The sequence below is a fragment of the Coregonus clupeaformis genome, unplaced genomic scaffold, assembly GCF_020615455.1.
Source record: "Coregonus clupeaformis isolate EN_2021a unplaced genomic scaffold, ASM2061545v1 scaf1476, whole genome shotgun sequence".
Taxonomy (NCBI): Eukaryota; Metazoa; Chordata; class Actinopteri; order Salmoniformes; family Salmonidae; genus Coregonus; species Coregonus clupeaformis.
In genome coordinates, this window is record NW_025534930.1 from 117891 (window position 1) to 135854 (window position 17964).

Here is a 17964-nt window from a genome sequence, read left to right on the forward strand (position 1 = left end):
TTTTTTTAAGTATCCTCTGACTTTATTTGGGGAAATACAATTCATAGAATAAAGAAGGAAGGTTTTAGATCTTCATAAGTCTGAGGGGCGTTTTAACCTCCCAGAGTCTGAGGGGCGTTTTAACCTCCCAGAGTCAGAGGGGCGTTTTAACCTCCCTGAGGGGCGTTTTAACCTCCCAGAGGGGCGTTTTAACCTCCCAGAGTCTGAGGGGCGTTTTAACCTCCCAGAGTCTGAGGGGCGTTTTAACCTCCCAGAGGGGCGTTTTAACCTCCCAGAGTCTGAGGGGCGTTTTAACCTCCCAGAGGGGCGTTTTAACCTCCCAGAGGGGCGTTTTAACCTCCCAGAGTCTGAGGGGCGTTTTAACCTCCCAGAATTGTATCAACTCGCCACCCGAGGCTTTTACTTGCGACATATAGATTTAAATGCACTAAAGAGGAACAAATGGGTACATATTGAAGATGCACATTCTCATCCCCAGAATACTTTTATGTGTCTATTTTCAAAGGATAAAGTGAAGAACATTAAATATATATAGGGCTATATGTGGCTAATACTGGAAACCCCTAACTGGAAATGATCACATCTGGAATGCTATAGGTTTACTCTCTGCATTAAATGAGTCAGCTGGGATCTGAAAACAGAGACAGAACGTTTCTCATCTGTCTAAACAGAGACAGAGACAGAGACAGAGGCTACATCCCAAATGACACCATAATCCCTATCCCCTTTACAGTGCATTACCTTAGACCAGGGAGGACCCATTACCTTAGACAGACCAGGGAGGACCCATTACCTTAGACAGACCAGGGAGGACCCATTACCTTAGACCAGGGAGGACCCATTACCTTAGACCAGGGAGGACCCATTACCTTAGACAGACCAGGGAGGACCCATTACCTTATACAGACCAGGGAGGACCCATTACCTTAGACCAGGGAGGACCCATTACCTTAGACAGACCAGGGAGGACCCATTACCTTAGACCAGGGAGGACCCATTACCTTAGACCAGGGAGGACCCATTACCTTAGACCAGGGAGGACCCATTACCTTAGACAGACCAGGGAGGACCCATTACCTTAGACCAGGGAGGACCCATTACCTTAGACCAGGGAGGACCCATTACCTTAGACAGACCAGGGAGGACCCATTACCTTAGACCAGGGAGGACCCATTACCTTAGACCAGGGAGGACCCATTACCTTAGACCAGGGAGGACCCATTACCTTAGACAGACCAGGGAGGACCCATTACCTTAGACAGACCAGGGAGGACCCATTACCTTAGACAGACCAGGGAGGACCCATTACCTTAGACAGACCAGGGAGGACCCATTACCTTAGACCAGGGAGGACCCATTACCTTAGACCAGGGAGGACCCATTACCTTAGACCAGGGAGGACCCATTACCTTAGACCAGGGAGGACACATTACCTTAGACAGACCAGGGAGGACCCATTACCTTAGACCAGGGAGGACCCATTACCTTAGACCAGGGAGGACCCATTACCTTAGACCAGGGAGGACCCATTACCTTAGACAGACCAGGGAGGACCCATTACCTTAGACAGACCAGGGAGGACCCATTACCTTAGACCAGGGAGGACCCATTACCTTAGACCAGGGAGGACCCATTACCTTAGACCAGGGAGGACCCATTACCTTAGACCAGGGAGGACCCATTACCTTAGACAGACCAGGGAGGACCCATTACCTTAGACAGACCAGGGAGGACCCATTACCTTAGACAGACCAGGGAGGACCCATTACCTTAGACAGACCAGGGAGGACCCATTACCTTAGACCAGGGAGGACCCATTACCTTAGACCAGGGAGGACCCATTACCTTAGACAGACCAGGGAGGACCCATTACCTTAGACCAGGGAGGACCCATTACCTTAGACCAGGGAGGGCACATTTCACCAGCGAGGGGCAAAAGTAGTGCGCTGTATAGGGCAGGGTTATTGAACTTTGACCCTACGAGGTCCGGAGCCCAATGGTTTTCTGTTCTACCTGATAATTAATTGCACCCACGTGGTGTCCCAGGTCTAAATCAGTCCCTGATTAGAGGGGAACAATTAATAAAAGCAGTGGAACTAACTGACTTCCAGGTCCAGAAAGCAGTGGAACTAACTGACTTCCAGGTCCAGAAAGCAGTGGAACTAACTGACTTCCAGGTCCAGAAAGCAGTGGAACTAACTGGCTTCCAGGTCCAGAAAGCAGTGGAACTAACTGGCTTCCAGGTCCAGAAAGCAGTGGAACTAACTGACTTCCAGGTCCACAAAGCAGTGGAACTAACTGGCTTCCAGGTCCAGAAAGCAGTGGAACTAACTGACTTCCAGGTCCACAAAGCAGTGGAACTAACTGACTTTCAGGTCCAGAAAGCAGTGGAACTAACTGGCTTCCAGGTCCAGAAAGCAGTGGAACTAACTGGCTTCCAGGTCCAGAAAGCAGTGGAACTAACTGGCTTCCAGGTCCAGATGTGAATTTGAGGGAAAAGGGGGCCATTTGAGACACAGACATGTTTCTAAACCATATTTTCCTCTGGGTGCTGAACTGGAGAGTCCAACAGCGTCTAACTGAGTCACTGGCTATAATGGTTATTATAAAAACTGTCTGGAACCATGGAACCATAGTTTAGAACTGGATAGAACCATGGAACCATAGTTTAGAACTGGTTAGAACTGGATATAACCATGGAATCATAGTTTAGAACTGGTTAGAACCATGGAATCATAGTTTAGAACTGGTTAGAACTGGATAGAACCATGGAACCATAGTTTAGAACTGGATAGAACCATGGAACCATAGTTTAGAACTGGTTAGAACTGGATAGAACCATGGAACCATGGTTTAGAACTGGTTAGAACTGGATAGAACCATGGAACCATAGTTTAGAACTGGATAGAACCATGGAACCATAGTTTAGAAGTGGTTAGAACTGGATAGAACCATGGAACCATAGTTGAGAACTGGTTAGAACTGGCTAGAACCATGGAACCATAGTTTAGAAGTGGTTAGAACTGGATAGAACCATGGAACCATAGTTTAGAAGTGGTTAGAACTGGATAGAACCATAGAACCATAGTTTAGAAGTGGTTAGAACTGGATAGAACCATGGACCCATAGTTTAGAAGTGGTTAGAACTGGATAGAACCATAGAACCATAGTTTAGAAGTGGTTAGAACTGGATAGAACCATGGAACCATGCCTGTCTGTCTGTCTGGCCTAGATTGTAACACACTACAGTAATCTCTACACCCTCTGACTAGAACACACACACACCGATGACGTGATGCAGAATGTTTGGGATTCTAGAGAAAACATTAATGATCTGAACCACGTGTGTCTGTGATGTAATACACATAATACACGTCTTCGTGATGATGAAGAGCACAACTCTTTACTGATGAAACACTCGCCTGTCTGAAGCTCTAAGCAGTCTAACATCGGGCGCTGCTATTGGCCCATGAGCACAAAGGGGGAATCTGATTGGTTGTGGCGGTGCCTTGCTTGGTTTTCTATGTAACTCTGTTTCTTGGCATATTTAATGAAACTGTTTTTTCTTTTTCATAATGTGGCATTTGTATTTCAACCTAAAGCCCAATAAAGCTTCACAGTGTAAACGTTCCCTGAGAAACTCGTTTTTTCCTTCTTTAATTTACTGACTAGATGATTGACAGCAGCACATGATTACTCCCGCCTCTCTGGAATGTTGGGAAGCATAAATCATCGCCTTGACAACCTCGCTACAGCCCAACTCCCAGCTGTTGGTCTGTGGAAAAGCTTAGACACACTACACACACACACACACACACACACACACACTACACACACACACATCCTCATCTCGCTAATCCGCTAATCATTAGTATCACAGCTGGGAGGATTAGCGTAGCCTCCGTTAGCTTACCTTCTCCCTATAACACAGTTGGGAGGATTAGCATAGCCACCGTTAGCTTAGCTTCAACCTATAACACAGTTTGGAGGATTAGCATAGCCTCCGTTAGCTTACATTCACCCTATAACACAGTTGGGAGGATTAGCATAGCCTCCGTTAGCTTAGCTTCAACCTATAACACAGTTTGGAGGATTAGCGTAGCCTCCGTTAGCTTAGCGTAGCATAGTTTAGTTTCACCCCAGATGACAGCATAGCTAATAGGGTCATAAGATTTAGCCTTAACCACCCACTCAGTTCACACAGCTCTCTACACACACAAATACACAGCTCTCTATACACACAGCTCTCTATACACAGCTCTCTACACAGCTCTCTATACACACAGCTCTCTACACACAGCTCTCTATACACAGCTCTCTACACACAGCTCTCTACACACACAGCTCTCTACACACAGCTCTCTACACACACAGCTCTCTACACACAGCTCTCTACACACAGCTCTCTACACACAGCTCTCTACACACAGCTCTCTACACACAGCTCTCTACACACAGCTCTCTACACACAGCTCTCTACACACAGCTCTCTACACACAGCTCTCTACACACAGCTCTCTACACACAGCTCTCTACACACACAGCTCTCTACACACAGCTCTCTACACACAGCTCTCTATACACACAGCTCTCTACACACAGCTCTCTACACAGCTCTCTACACACAGCTCTCTACACACAGCTCTCTACACACAGCTCTCTACACACAGCTCTCTACACACACAGCTCTCTACACACAGCTCTCTACACACAGCTCTCTACACACAGCTCTCTACACACACAGCTCTCTACACACAGCTCTCTACACACAGCTCTCTACACACAGCTCTCTACACACACAGCTCTCTACACACAGCTCTCTACACACAGCTCTCTACACACAGCTCTCTATACACACAGCTCTCTACACACAGCTCTCTACACACACAGCTCTCTACACACAGCTCTCTACACACAGCTCTCTACACACACAGCTCTCTACACACAGCTCTCTACACACAGCTCTCTACACACACAGCTCTCTACACACAGCTCTCTAACACACAGCTCTCTACACACAGCTCTCTACACACAGCTCTCTACACACAGCTCTCTACACACAGCTCTCTAACACACAGCTCTCTACACACAGCTCTCTAACACACAGCTCTCTACACACAGCTCTCTACACACAGCTCTCTACACACAGCTCTCTAACACAGCTCTCTACACACAGCTCTCTACACACAGCTCTCTACACACAGCTCTCTACACACAGCTCTCTACACACAGCTCTCTATACACACAGCTCTCTACACACACAGCTCTCTACACACAGCTCTCTACACACACAGCTCTCTACACACAGCTCTCTACACACAGCTCTCTACACACACAGCTCTCTACACACACAGCTCTCTACACACAGCTCTCTACACACACAGCTCTCATACACACAGCTCTCTACACACAGCTCTCTACACACAGCTCTCTCTACACACAGCTCTCTACACACACAGCTCTCTACACACAGCTCTCTACACACAGCTCTCTATACACACAGCTCTCTAACACACAGCTCTCTACACACAGCTCTCTACACACACAGCTCTCTACACACACAGCTCTCTAACACACAGCTCTCTACACACACAGCTCTCTACACACACAGCTCTCTACACACAGCTCTCTACACACACAGCTCTCTACACACAGCTCTCTACACACAGCTCTCTACACACACAGCTCTCTACACACACAGCTCTCTACACACAGCTCTAACTACACAGCTCTCTACACACAGCTCTCTACACACAGCTCTCTACACACAGCTCTCTACACAGCTCTCTACACACAGCTCTCTACACACAGCTCTCTCTACACACAGCTCTCTACACACAGCTCTCTACACACAGCTCTCTACACACAGCTCTCTACACACAGCTCTCTACACACAGCTCTCTACACACAGCTCTCTATACACACAGCTCTCTACACACAGCTCTCTACACACACAGCTCTCTACACACAGCTCTCTATACACACAGCTCTCTCTACACACAGCTCTCTATACACAGCTCTCTACACACAGCTCTCTACACACAGCTCTCTATACACAGCTCTCTACACACAGCTCTCTACACACACAGCTCTCTCTACACACAGCTCTCTATACACACAGCTCTCTACACACAGCTCTCTACACACACAGCTCTCTATACACACAGCTCTCTATACACACAGCTCTCTACACACAGCTCTCTACACACAGCTCTCTACACACAGCTCTCTACACACAGCTCTCTAGACACACAGCTCTCTACACACAGCTCTCTACACACAGCTCTCTACACACACAGCTCTCTATACACAGCTCTCTACACACAGCTCTCTACACACAGCTCTCTACACACAGCTCTCTACACACAGCTCTCTACACACAGCTCTCTACACACACAGCTCTCTACACACAGCTCTCTACACACACAGCTCTCTACACACACAAATACACAGCTCTCTATACACAGCTCTCTATACACAGCTCTCTACACACACAGCTCTCTACACACACAGCTCTCTACACACAGCTCTCTATATACACAGCTCTCTACACACAGCTCTCTACACACACAGCTCTCTACACACAGCTCTCTACACACAGCTCTCTACACACAGCTCTCTACACACACAGCTCTCTACACACACAAATACACAGCTCTCTATACACAGCTCTCTATACACAGCTCTCTACACACACAGCTCTCTACACACACAGCTCTCTACACACAGCTCTCTATACACAGCTCTCTACACACACAGCTCTCTAGACACAGCTCTCTCTACACACAGATCTCTACACACACAGCTCTCTAGACACAGCTCTCTCTACACACAGCTCTCTACACACACAGCTCTCTAGACACAGCTCTCTCTACACACAGCTCTCTACACACACAGCTCTCTACACACAGCTCTCTGCACACACAGCTCTCTATACACACAGCTCTCTACACACAGCTCTCTATACACAAATCTCTACACACACAAATACACAGCTCTCTATACACAGCTCTCTATACACAGCTCTCTACACACACAAATACACAGCTCTCTATACACAGCTCTCTATACACAGCTCTCTACACACACAAATACACAGCTCTCTATACACAGCTCTCTACACACACAGCTCTCTACACACACAGCTCTCTACACACAGCTCTCTACACACACAGCTCTCTACACACAGCTCTCTACACACAGCTCTCTACACACACAAATACACAGCTCTCTATACACAGCTCTCTATACACAGCTCTCTACACACACAAATACACAGCTCTCTATACACAGCTCTCTATACACAGCTCTCTACACACACAAATACACAGCTCTCTACACACACAGCTCTCTACACACACAGCTCTCTACACACACAGCTCTCTACACACAGCTCTCTACACACACAGCTCTCTACACACAGCTCTCTACACACAGCTCTCTACACACAGCTCTCTACACACAGCTCTCTACACACAGCTCTCTACACACAGCTCTCTACACACACAGCTCTCTACACACACAGCTCTCTACACACACAGCTCTCTACACACAGCTCTCTACACACACAGCTCTCTACACACAGCTCTCTACACACAGCTCTCTACACACAGCTCTCTACACACACAGCTCTCTCTACACACAGCTCTCTACACACAGCTCTCTACAAACAGCTCTCTACACACAGCTCTCTACACACACAGCTCTCTACACACAGCTCTCTATACACAGCTCTCTACACACAGCTCTCTACACACAGCTCTCTAGACACACAGCTCTCTACACACAGCTCTCTAGACACAGCTCTCTACACACAGCTCTCTACACACAGCTCTCTATACACAGCTCTCTATACACAGCTCTCTACACACAGCTCTCTACACACACAGCTCTCTACACACACAGCTCTCTAGACACACAGCTCTCTATACACACAGCTCTCTACACACAGCTCTCTATACACAGCTCTCTACACACAGCTCTCTACACACAGCTCTCTACACACACAGCTCTCTACACACAGCTCTCTACACACAGCTCTCTACACACAGCTCTCTACACACAGCTCTCTACAAACAGCTCTCTACACACAGCTCTCTACACACAGCTCTCTATACACACAGCTCTCTACACACAGCTCTCTACACACAGCTCTCTACACACAGCTCTCTACACACAGCTCTCTACACACAGCTCTCTATACACACAGCTCTCTACACACAGCTCTCTATACACACAGCTCTCTACACACAGCTCTCTACACACAGCTCTCTACACACAGCTCTCTACACACACAGCTCTCTACACACAGCTCTCTACACACACAGCTCTCTACACACACAAATACACAGCTCTCTATACACAGCTCTCTATACACAGCTCTCTACACACACAGCTCTCTACACACACAGCTCTCTATACACAGCTCTCTACACACACAGCTCTCTATACACACAGCTCTCTATACACACAGCTCTCTACACACACAGCTCTCTACACACACAGCTCTCTACACACAGCTCTCTACACACAGCTCTCTACACACAGCTCTCTACACACACAGCTCTCTACACACACAAATACACAGCTCTCTATACACAGCTCTCTATACACAGCTCTCTACACACACAGCTCTCTACACACACAGCTCTCTACACACAGCTCTCTATACACAGCTCTCTACACACACAGCTCTCTAGACACAGCTCTCTCTACACACAGATCTCTACACACACAGCTCTCTAGACACAGCTCTCTCTACACACAGCTCTCTACACACACAGCTCTCTACACACAGCTCTCTGCACACACAGCTCTCTATACACACAGCTCTCTACACACAGCTCTCTATACACAGCTCTCTACACACACACAAATACACAGCTCTCTATACACAGCTCTCTATACACAGCTCTCTACACACACAAATACACAGCTCTCTATACACAGCTCTCTATACACAGCTCTCTACACACACAAATACACAGCTCTCTATACACAGCTCTCTACACACACAGCTCTCTACACACACAGCTCTCTACACACAGCTCTCTACACACACAGCTCTCTACACACAGCTCTCTACACACAGCTCTCTACACACACAAATACACAGCTCTCTATACACAGCTCTCTATACACAGCTCTCTACACACACAAATACACAGCTCTCTATACACAGCTCTCTATACACAGCTCTCTACACACACAAATACACAGCTCTCTACACACACAGCTCTCTACACACACAGCTCTCTACACACACAGCTCTCTACACACAGCTCTCTACACACACAGCTCTCTACACACAGCTCTCTACACACAGCTCTCTACACACAGCTCTCTACACACAGCTCTCTACACACAGCTCTCTACACACAGCTCTCTACACACACAGCTCTCTACACACACAGCTCTCTACACACACAGCTCTCTACACACAGCTCTCTACACACAGCTCTCTAGACACAGCTCTCTACACACAGCTCTCTACACACAGCTCTCTATACACAGCTCTCTATACACAGCTCTCTACACACAGCTCTCTACACACACAGCTCTCTACACACACAGCTCTCTAGACACACAGCTCTCTATACACACAGCTCTCTACACACAGCTCTCTATACACAGCTCTCTACACACAGCTCTCTACACACAGCTCTCTACACACACAGCTCTCTACACACAGCTCTCTACACACAGCTCTCTACACACAGCTCTCTACACACAGCTCTCTACACACAGCTCTCTACAAACAGCTCTCTACACACAGCTCTCTAGACACAGCTCTCTAGACACAGCTCTCTACACACAGCTCTATACACACAGCTCTCTACACACAGCTCTCTACACACAGCTCTCTACACACAGCTCTCTACACACACAGCTCTCTACACACAGCTCTCTATACACAGCCTCTCTACACACAGCTCTCTACACACAGCTCTCTACACACAGCTCTCTACACACACAGCTCTCTACACACAGCTCTCTACACACAGCTCTCTACACACAGCTCTCTACACACAGCTCTCTACACACACAGCTCTCTACTCACAGCTCTCTATACACACAGCTCTCTAGACACACAGCTCTCTACACACACAGCTCTCTAGACACAGCTCTCTACACACAGCTCTCTATACACACAGCTCTCTACACACAGCTCTCTACACACAGCTCTCTACACACAGCTCTCTACACACAGCTCTTTACACACACAGCTCTCTACACACAGCTCTCTATACACACAGCTCTAGACACACAGCTCTCTACACACACAGCTCTCTAGACACAGCTCTCTACACACAGCTCTCTATACACACAGCTCTCTACACACAGCTCTCTACACACAGCTCTCTACACACAGCTCTCTACACACAGCTCTCTACACACACAGCTCTCTACACACACAGCTCTCTACACACACAGCTCTCTACACACACAGCTCTCTACACACACAGCTCTCTACACACACAGCTCTCTACACACAGCTCTCTACACACAGCTCTCTATACACACAGCTCTCTACACACACAGCTCTCTACACACAGCTCTCTACACACAGCTCTCTACACACACAGCTCTCTACACACAGCTCTACACACAGCTCTCTACACACAGCTCTCTACACACAGCTCTCTACACACAGCTCTCTATACACACAGCTCTCTACACACAGCTCTCTAGACACACAGCTCTCTACACACAGCTCTCTACACACAGCTCTCTACACACAGCTCTCTAACACACAGCTCTCTACACACAGCTCTCTACACACAGCTCTCTACACACACAGCTCTCTACACACAGCTCTCTATACACACAGCTCTCTACACACACAGCTCTCTAGACACAGCTCTCTACACACAGCTCTCTATACACACAGCTCTCTACACACAGCTCTCTACACACAGCTCTCTACACACAGCTCTCTACACACACAGCTCTCTACACACAGCTCTCTACACACACAGCTCTCTACACACACAGCTCTCTACACACAGCTCTCTATACACAGCTCTCTACACACACAGCTCTCTACACACACAGCTCTCTACACACACAGCTCTCTACACACACAGCTCTCTACACACACAGCTCTCTACACACAGCTCTCTACACACAGCTCTCTACACACACAGCTCTCTACACACACAGCTCTCTACACACACAGCTCTCTACACACAGCTCTCTACACACACAGCTCTCTACACACACAGCTCTCTAGACACAGCTCTCTACACACAGCTCTCTACACACAGCTCTCTACACACAGCTCTCTATACACACAGCTCTCTACACACACAGCTCTCTACACACAGCTCTCTACACACACAGCTCTCTACACACACAGCTCTCTATACACACAGCTCTCTAACACACAGCTCTCTACACACAGCTCTCTACACACACAGCTCTCTACACACAGCTCTCTAGACACACAGCTCTCTACACACAGCTCTCTAGGAACAGACAGAGGATACAGGGGGTTCACAGTAACCTGGTTTAGTTTCTCCTGAGAGGAGGACAGAGGATACAGGGGGTTCACAGTAACCTGGTTTAGTTTCTACTGAGAGGAGGACAGAGGATACAGCGGTTTCACAGTAACCTGGTTTAGTTTCTCCTGGGAGGAGGGCAGAGGATACAGGAGGTTCACAGTAACCTGGTTTAGTTTCTCCTGAGAGGAGGACAGAGACAGGATACAGGGGGTTCACAGTAACCTGGTTTAGTTTCTCCAGAGAGGAGGACAGAGACAGAGGATACAGGAGGTTCACAGTAACCTGGTTTAGTTTCTACTGAGAGGAGGACAGAGACAGGATACAGGGGGTTCACAGTAACCTGGTTTAGTTTCTCCAGAGAGGAGGACAGAGACAGGATACAGGGGGTTCACAGTAACCTGGTTTAGTTTCTACTGAGAGGAGGACAGAGGATACAGGGGGTTCACAGTAACATGGTGTAGTTTCTACTGAGAGGAGGACAGAGGATACAGGAGGTTCACAGTAACCTGGTTTAGTTTCTACTGAGAGGAGGACAGAGGATACAGGGGGTTCACAGTAACCTGGTTTAGTTTCTACTGAGAGGAGGACAGAGGATACAGGGGGTTCACAGTAACCTGGTTTAGTTTCTACTGAGAGGAGGACAGAGGATACAGGGGGTTCACAGTAACCTGGTTTAGTTTCTACTGAGAGGAGGACAGAGGATACAGGGGGTTCACAGTAACCTGGTTTAGTTTCTACTGAGAGGAGGACAGAGACAGGATACAGGAGGTTCACAGTAACCTGGTTTAGTTTCTACAGAGAGGAGGACAGAGGATATAGGGGGTTCACAGTAACCTGGTTTAGTTTCTACTGAGAGGAGGACAGAGACAGGATACAGGGGGTTCACAGTAACCTGGTTTAGTTTCTACTGAGAGGAGGACAGAGGATACAGGGGGTTCACAGTAACCTGGTTTAGTTTCTACTGAGAGGAGGACAGAGGATACAGGGGGTTCACAGTAACCTGGTTTAGTTTCTACTGAGAGGAGGACAGAGACAGAGGATACAGGGGGTTCACAGTAACCTGGTTTAGTTTCTACTGAGAGGAGGACAGAGACAGGATACAGGGGGTTCACAGTAACCTGGTTTAGTTTCTACTGAGAGGAGGACAGAGGATACAGGGGGTTCACAGTAACCTGGTTTAGTTTCTACTGAGAGGAGGACAAAGGATACAGGGGGTTCACGGTAACCTGGTTTAGTTTCTACTGAGAGGAGGACAGAGACAGAGGATACAGGGGGTTCACAGTAACCTGGTTTAGTTTCTACTGAGAGGAGGACAGAGGATACAGGGGGTTCACAGTAACCTGGTTTAGTTTCTCCTGAGAGGAGGACAGAGGATACAGGAGGTTCACAGTAACCTGGTTTAGTTTCTACTGAGAGGAGGACAGAGACAGGATACAGGGGATTCACAGTAACCTGGTTTAGTTTCTACTGAGAGGAGGACAGAGGATACAGGGGGTTCACAGTAACCTGGTTTAGTTTCTACTGAGAGGAGGACAGAGGATACAGGAGGTTCACAGTAACCTGGTTTAGTTTCTACTGAGAGGAGGACAGAGGATACAGGAGGTTCACAGTAACCTGGTTTAGTTTCTACTGAGAGGAGGACAGAGGATACAGGGGGTTCACAGTAACCTGGTTTAGTTTCTACTGAGTGGAGGACAGAGACAGGATACAGGAGGTTCACAGTAACCTGGTTTAGTTTCTACTGAGAGGAGGACAGAGGATACAGGAGGTTCACATTAACCTGGTTTAGTTTCTACTGAGAGGAGGACAGATGATACAGGGGGTTCACAGTAACCTGGTTTAGTTTCTACTGAGAGGAGGACAGAGGATACAGGGGGTTCACAGTAACCTGGTTTAGTTTCTACTGAGAGGAGGACAGAGGATACAGGGGGTTCACAGTAACCTGGTTTAGTTTCTACTGAGAGGAGGACAGAGGATACAGGGGGTTCACAGTAACCTGGTTTAGTTTCTACTGAGAGGAGGACAGAGGATACAGGGGGTTCACAGTAACCTGGTTTAGTTTCTACTGAGAGGAGGACAGAGGATACAGGGGGTTCACAGTAACCTGGTTTAGTTTCTACTGAGAGGAGGACAGAGACAGGATACAGGGGGTTCACATTCACCTGGTTTAGTTTCTCCAGAGAGGAGGACAGAGACAGGATACAGGGGGTTCACAGTAACCTGGTTTAGTTTCTACTGAGAGGAGGACAGAGGATACAGAAAGTTCACAGTAACCTGGTTTAGTTTCTACTGAGAGGAGGACAGAGGATACAGGGGGTTCACAGTAACCTGGTTTAGTTTCTACTGAGAGGAGGACAGAGGATACAGGAGGTTCACAGTAACCTGGTTTAGTTTCTACTGAGAGGAGGACAGAGGATACAGGAGGTTCACAGTAACCTGGTTTAGTTTCTACTGAGAGGAGGACAGAGGATACAGGGGGTTCACAGTAACCTGGTTTAGTTTCTACTGAGAGGAGGACAGAGGATACAGGGGGTTCACAGTAACCTGGTTTAGTTTCTACTGAGAGGAGGACAGAGGATACAGGAGGTTCACAGTAACCTGGTTTAGATTCTACTGAGAGGATGACAGAGGATACAGGGGGTTCACAGTAACCAGGTTTAGTTTCTACTGAGAGGAGGACAGAGGATACAGGAGGTTCACAGTAACCTGGTTTAGTTTCTACTGAGAGGAGGACAGAGGATACAGGAGGTTCACAGTAACCTGGTTTAGTTTCTACTGAGAGGAGGACAGAGACAGAGGATACAGGGGGTTCACAGTAACCTGGTTTAGTTTCTACTGAGAGGAGGACAGAGGATACAGGAGGTTCACAGTAACCTGGTTTAGTTTCTACTGAGAGGAGGACAGAGGATACAGGAGGTTCACAGTAACCTGGTTTAGTTTCTACTGAGAGGAGGACAGAGGATACAGGGGGTTCACAGTAACCTGGTTTAGTTTCTACTGAGAGGAGGACAGAGGATACAGGAGGTTCACAGTAACCTGGTTTAGTTTCTACTGAGAGGAGGACAGAGGATACAGGAGGTTCACAGTAACCTGGTTTAGTTTCTACTGAGAGGAGGACAGAGACAGAGGATACAGGGGGTTCACAGTAACCTGGTTTAGTTTCTACTGAGAGGAGGACAGAGGATACAGGAGGTTCACAGTAACCTGGTTTAGTTTCTACTGAGAGGAGGACAGAGGATACAGGAGGTTCACAGTAACCTGGTTTAGTTTCTACTGAGAGGAGGACAGAGGATACAGGGGGTTCACAGTAACCTGGTTTAGTTTCTCCTGAGAGGAGGACAGAGACAGGATACAGGAGGTTCACAGTAACCTGGTTTAGTTTCTACAGAGAGGAGGACAGAGACAGGATACAGGAGGTTCACAGTAACCTGGTTTAGTTTCTCCTGAGAGGAGGACAGAGACAGGATACAGGAGGTTCACAGTAACCTGGTTTAGTTTCTACTGAGAGGAGGGCAGAGACAGGATACAGGGGGTTCACAGTAACCTGGTTTAGTTTCTACTGAGAGGAGGACAGAGACAGGATACAGGAGGTTCACAGTAACCTGGTTTAGTTTCTCCTGAGAGGAGGACAGAGACAGGATACAGGGGGTTCACAGTAACCTGGTTTAGTTTCTACTGAGAGGAGGACAGAGACAGAGGATACAGGGGGTTCACAGTAACCTGGTTTAGTTTCTACTGAGAGGAGGACAGAGACAGGATACAGGGGGTTCACAGTAACCTGGTTTAGTTTCTACTGAGAGGAGGACAGAGGATACAGGGGGTTCACAGTAACCTGGTTTAGTTTCTACTGAGAGGAGGACAGAGGATACAGGAGGTTCACAGTAACCTGGTTTAGTTTCTACTGAGAGGAGGACAGAGGATACAGGAGGTTCACAGTAACCTGGTTTAGTTTCTACTGAGAGGAGGACAGAGGATACAGGGGGGTTCACAGTAACCTGGTTTAGTTTCTACTGAGAGGAGGACAGAGGATACAGGAGGTTCACAGTAACCTGGTTTAGTTTCTACTGAGAGGAGGACAGAGGATACAGGAGGTTCACAGTAACCTGGTTTAGATTCTACTGAGAGGATGACAGAGGATACAGGGGGGTTCACAGTAACCAGGTTTAGTTTCTACTGAGAGGAGGACAGAGGATACAGGGGGGTTCACGGTAACCTGGTTTAGTTTCTACTGAGAGGAGGACAGAGGATACAGGGGGTTCACAGTAACCTGGTTTAGTTTCTACTGAGAGGAGGACAGAGGATACAGGGGGTTCACAGTAACCTGGTTTAGTTTCTACTGAGAGGAGGACAGAGGATACAGGGGGTTCACAGTAACCTGGTTTAGTTTCTACTGAGAGGAGGACAGAGGATACAGGGGGTTCACAGTAACCTGGTTTAGTTTCTACTGAGAGGAGGACAGAGACAGGATACAGGGGGTTCACATTAACCTGGTTTAGTTTCTCCAGAGAGGAGGACAGAGACAGGATACAGGGGGTTCACAGTAACCTGGTTTAGTTTCTACTGAGAGGAGGACAGAGGATACAGGAGGTTCACAGTAACCTGGTTTAGTTTCTACTGAGAGGAGGACAGAGGATACAGGGGGTTCACAGTAACCTGGTTTAGTTTCTACTGAGAGGAGGACAGAGGATACAGGAGGTTCACAGTAACCTGGTTTAGTTTCTACTGAGAGGAGGACAGAGGATACAGGAGGTTCACAGTAACCTGGTTTAGTTTCTACTGAGAGGAGGACAGAGGATACAGGGGGTTCACAGTAACCTGGTTTAGTTTCTACTGAGAGGAGGACAGAGGATACAGGGGGTTCACAGTAACCTGGTTTAGTTTCTACTGAGAGGAGGACAGAGGATACAGGGGGTTCACAGTAACCAGGTTTAGTTTCTACTGAGAGGAGGACAGAGGATACAGGAGGTTCACAGTAACCTGGTTTAGTTTCTACTGAGAGGAGGACAGAGGATACAGGAGGTTCACAGTAACCTGGTTTAGTTTCTACTGAGAGGAGGACAGAGGATACAGGGGGTTCACAGTAACCTGGTTTAGTTTCTACTGAGAGGAGGACAGAGGATACAGGAGGTTCACAGTAACCTGGTTTAGATTCTACTGAGAGGAGGACAGAGGATACAGGGAGGTTCACAGTAACCTGGTTTAGTTTCTACTGAGAGGAGGACAGAGGATACAGGGGGGTTCACAGTAACCTGGTTTAGTTTCTACTGAGAGGAGGACAGAGGATACAGGGGGGTTCACAGTAACCTGGTTTAGTTTCTACTGAGAGGAGGACAGAGGATACAGGGGGTTCACAGTAACCTGGTTTAGTTTCTACTGAGAGGAGGACAGAGGATACAGGGGGTTCACAGTAACCTGGTTTAGTTTCTACTGAGAGGAGGACAGAGGATACAGGGGGTTCACAGTAACCTGGTTTAGTTTCTACTGAGAGGAGGACAGAGGATACAGGAGGTTCACAGTAACCTGGTTTAGTTTCTACTGAGAGGAGGACAGAGGATACAGGGGGGTTCACAGTAACCTGGTTTAGTTTCTACTGAGAGGAGGACAGAGGATACAGGGGGTTCACAGTAACCTGGTTTAGTTTCTACTGAGAGGAGGACAGAGGATACAGGAGGTTCACAGTAACCTGGTTTAGTTTCTACTGAGAGGAGGACAGAGGATACAGGGGGTTCACAGTAACCTGGTTTAGTTTCTACTGAGAGGAGGACAGAGGATACAGGGAGGTTCACAGTAACCTGGTTTAGTTTCTACTGAGAGGAGGACAGAGGATACAGGGAGGTTCACAGTAACCTGGTTTAGTTTCTACTGAGAGGAGGACAGAGGATACAGGGGGTTCACAGTAACCTGGTTTAGTTTCTACTGAGAGGAGGACAGAGGATACAGGGGGTTCACAGTAACCTGGTTTAGTTTCTACTGAGAGGAGGACAGAGGATACAGGAGGTTCACAGTAACCTGGTTTAGTTTCTACTGAGAGGAGGACAGAGGATACAGGAGGTTCACAGTAACCTGGTTTAGTTTCTACTGAGAGGAGGACAGAGGATACAGGAGGTTCACAGTAACCTGGTTTAGTTTCTACTGAGAGGAGGACAGAGGATACAGGAGGTTCACAGTAACCTGGTTTAGTTTCTACTGAGAGGAGGACAGAGACAGAGGATACAGGGGGTTCACAGTAACCTGGTTTAGTTTCTACTGAGAGGAGGACAGAGAGGATACAGGGAGGTTCACAGTAACCTGGTTTAGTTTCTACTGAGAGGAGGGCAGAGGATACAGGAGGTTCACAGTAACCTGGTTTAGTTTCTACTGAGAGGAGGGCAGAGACAGGATACAAGAGGTTCACAGTAACCTGGTTTAGTTTCTACTGAGAGGAGGACAGAGACAGGATACAGGAGGTTCACAGTAACCT

At 47.7% G+C, this 17964-nt stretch overlaps 2 long non-coding RNA genes across 5 annotated transcripts; one reads left to right on the forward strand and one right to left on the reverse strand.

Moving 5' to 3' along the window:
• Positions 1 to 207: 207 nt before the first annotated feature.
• Positions 208 to 2479, reverse strand: LOC121557565. Of its 4 annotated transcripts, none has more exons than XR_006659626.1 (3): positions 1898 to 2479; positions 365 to 1821; positions 208 to 295 (listed from the first exon to the last, which is right to left on the reverse strand). It is a non-coding gene; the product is annotated as an uncharacterized LOC121557565 (long non-coding RNA). The 4 variants fall into 4 exon arrangements; XR_006659627.1 differs by having other exon boundaries at positions 365 to 1797; positions 1846 to 2479; XR_006659625.1 differs by having other exon boundaries at positions 365 to 1461; positions 1534 to 2479.
• Positions 2355 to 3630, forward strand: LOC121557566. Its single transcript, XR_006659628.1, has 2 exons — positions 2355 to 2441; positions 2475 to 3630. It is a non-coding gene; the product is annotated as an uncharacterized LOC121557566 (long non-coding RNA).
• Positions 3631 to 17964: the final 14334 nt, after the last annotated feature.